Source organism: Malania oleifera, chromosome 12 (assembly GCF_029873635.1).
Source record: "Malania oleifera isolate guangnan ecotype guangnan chromosome 12, ASM2987363v1, whole genome shotgun sequence".
Classification (NCBI taxonomy): Eukaryota; Viridiplantae; Streptophyta; class Magnoliopsida; order Santalales; family Ximeniaceae; genus Malania; species Malania oleifera.
The window spans coordinates 53,392,907-53,396,627 of NC_080428.1; the positions used below are offsets into that span (position 1 = coordinate 53,392,907).

The 3,721-nt window shown below is 30.6% G+C and overlaps 1 non-coding gene across 1 annotated transcript; it reads right to left on the reverse strand.

Moving 5' to 3' along the window:
- Positions 1 to 3,134: 3,134 nt before the first annotated feature.
- On the reverse strand, positions 3,135 to 3,208 carry TRNAI-UAU (transfer RNA isoleucine (anticodon UAU)). The gene has a single exon. It is a non-coding gene; the product is annotated as a tRNA-Ile (tRNA).
- Between the last annotated feature and the right edge of the window lie 513 nt (positions 3,209 to 3,721).

Genomic DNA, 3,721 nt, shown 5'->3' on the forward strand with positions numbered 1-3,721 from the left:
CTCGTGCCGATAACATCAATACACAACCTCGCGCCAAAATCGTTTCAGGTACATCTATATATACTGAAAATAAATCATTTATTATATATTTGTTAAATTCATCACAACATAACTCATTTTTCATAATACCTGAAATCATGCTTTGTTCGTAAAATCTTTCACATCATAATACATTTCACATAAAATAATATTCATGCCACACATATGCTGTTAAAAATTATACTTCATATTCTAAAATCGTGATTTTCTGACATTTCATACATACATATATATTTTAATCATCATAGCAGTATTTTCCTAATCGCACATTTCATTCATAATAAACAATATAGCATATGTTTTTCTGAAAATAAATTTACTCATAATTAATAATAATTTACATGGAAAATAACTGCTTTAGTTTATTCCCTTACCTGACTACTGAGAAATTCGTTGGGACCCAAATCCTACGCCCTTGGCGCTTGAAATTTAACTCCTGCAATTTACATTTTTCCTAGATTAATTAATTTATTTTTCCAAAATAATACTAATTTAACCTTCCCTAGGCTCCATATACCTCAAATTAATATTTAAACTATTATTTAACATCCTCACTTAATTTTTAAAAATTTGCCTGCGGGTCCCAAAATTACACCCGCAGTACTCATTCGAGTCATAAATTCCAGAAATCCTACTTTAATCTCAGATGCTTAATATTTTAACATTTCTAAATTAATGTTAATTAATTAAAAATAAGCCCCTTAATAATCCCTGCACCCCAAATTTAGGGTTTCGGCCCGACACCGCCACGAGAACCCCCATGAGAATTTCGTCCCACTAGACTTGTAGAGAATCATCCCTAGATTCTCGTGGTGGTGTTCGTTCGTCAATTGGACTTATATTTTGTAAGAAATTAAAGAAAAAGGAAAAAAATGACTTACCTTAGGGAATACGTTTACGCCGCTCTTACCATCGATTCGCTCCGGTAGAAATGACGGCAGCGGTGAATGGAGTCCAGTGGTATCTTTGAATTTTCGATCAGGCGAAAATCCATCACGAAATCAAGGAGAGAGGAAGAGAGAATGAGAGGAGAGAGAGAGAGAGAGAGAGAGAGAGAGAGAGAGAGAGAGAGATTTCAGTGCTGCGCGTGAAAAGAAAAGAAAAGAAATGAAATGAAATGAAGAAGAAGAAGAAGAAAGATGGGGGTCCTGGCGCAGGTCCTGCAAAAAGGAAAGAAAGAAAAGTTCCTTTCCTTCCTTTAGGAATGATCTGAAGGAAGGATATAATAATAATAATAATAATAATAATAATAATAATAATAATAATAATAATAATAATATATTTAAATAATATTAATAATAATATATTTTATTAATAAAAATAAAAATAAATTTTAATTAATTTTTTTTCTTCTTTTTTTTTTCTTTTTATTCGATTAATTAATTAATTAATTATTATAATAATAATAATTATTATTATTATTATTTGGGAATCATTTCACTAATCTTTTATATCTCTTTTTGGGGTTTTTACAATTGTAGGGTATCGGGTGCTTGAGTGTGACGAGACTGACCATATGTTTGGTATTGTATCTATTGGAATGGATTTGTGAAAAAAGCTAGAACTATATTGAACTGTATTGTATTGTATTATATTGTGTTATGCTTTACGCCGAAATAACACTTGTACACCACACACTGATATTACTTACTTTTTTCCTTACTGAGAGGTGTCTCACTCCGAATATACAAATGTTTTTCAGGTCCTTCGGGTAGCCGAAACTAGCATCCTAACTTTCGGAAGCGGGGGTGTCGGTTAGGTGAGTTTAGTACCTGTGTAAGTACGAGTTTTGTAATCGGGTTGTCATTGTTGGATTTTGTAGACACCCAGAGTATGTACTTTTTGGGAACGTATATTCTAGTTATGTATAGACTCTGGTATGATTTGATGTTTGTATAGAAAGAATATTTTCCGTTGCGTATTTAATGGGTATGGATATGTATGTGAATGAGTATAGGGTTTATGTGTACCCCACAGGGTTGGACCCTCATTCAGTATTGTATCATGTATGTTTAATTGATATATAGACAGGTTAGATTACTATATTCACGCCTGGTACCTATCTGCGAGTTTGAGGCGTGACAATTTGTTTAAATGTGAAAAATATTTTTTAAAATTTCTAATTTTAAATTTTAACTTTAATTTTTAAAAGACTACTTTTTTAAGTTTTTCAAAAATTATATAAGGTAGTATTGGGAATCACAAATTTTGGGGGTTATATTTGGACGTTTGTAGATTTAAAAAATTCAATATATAAGCCACACAAATTAAAATTTAAAGTCTAAGTTACATGCCCTTATGAACAAACTAAGAGCTCAAAAATCTTGAAAGTAGTAAAAAAAAAAAAAAAAAATGCTCTCTAACTTTTCTATATAAATTTGAAAAAATGAAAATAATGAGGCGTTTTTAAAATTATTTGAAAAGTTAGAAATGAAAAATAAAACTATATGGTAGATATACAATGCCAATTTTTTATTTATTTATTGTTAATTTAATTCATACAAATGTTGTAAAAATAAAAAATTAATTATTTTTTTTTTATAATTTTTTGAGAAGCTAAAAAAAATAAAAAAATATTTTTCTAACTAAATAGGTCAATACCCTCTTTGAGCTGATTATTAGAGGAGATTTGCATTCTCTTTAAACTTTAGAAGAGGCAACTATTGTACGAGGAATGAGTCTCCTCCTTCAAATGTGCAATTATTTGATTGAAATATTAACCAATAACAAATAACAAAATATACCGACTTTATGAAATAAGGTAGGAAGACACTAATCCTAGTCGAGTAATTAAAAATTCTTCAAACCTATAATAAGAGGTCCGTAATTCAAAATTTAAGAGAAGATCGGTGAAGATTTTAGAACTTTGTAAAACAACCTTATTATTCTCTCTCTTTTTGCTAAAATTCAAGAAAAGTTGGTGTTTTGCCCTAACAAGTATTGTTCATTGTAATCCCTGGGATTTACCTTTTCTTTTTTTTTAAATAAAATAAATAAAAGACATGCTGTGGCCTGTATGGAGGGATATAAATAATAAGGTGCCTGCAGGGAAGTTGAGGAGGCAAAAAGAGAGGAGAAAGAATTATATGTTTAGGTGGTCCCGGCGAGGCTCGAACTCGCGACCTTCGGCTCATAAGACCAACGCTCTAACCGACTGAGCTACGGGACCTTGACGTTTGTATCATTTACCTTACACAATATATATATATATTTAAAGCGAATGGGAATTATATGTACACATCCAGGTATTTTGTATAGAAAGAAGAGATTTTTGTCCCTAATATTTTTCAATATTCAAACAGGGCCAAATGATTCACTAGGTTTATATGATTTTTGAAATCTTAGAAAACGTTTACATCTTTTTAATTACCAGAACTCAAAACAAGTTTTTATAATTTTAAAACCTAATAAAGGTGGACATATTTTTACAAAATTAAGATAAAAATATGGTATGGAATCATATCATAGTGATCTGACAAATTTTATGTTGACTGTTAGCTACCTAACGCAACTCTCCTCCTTTACCTGGGCTTAGGACCGACTGTGTGTGAAAAAAATTGGACATTAAGTGCATCACAAGTAAAAATTAGTATTATCCTATAAAAAATTATAAAAGTGTTGGCACGTAAGAACAGAGCATCGTGTATTCGAGTCTTGGTAGACGCACTCAGCGCAAATAGAA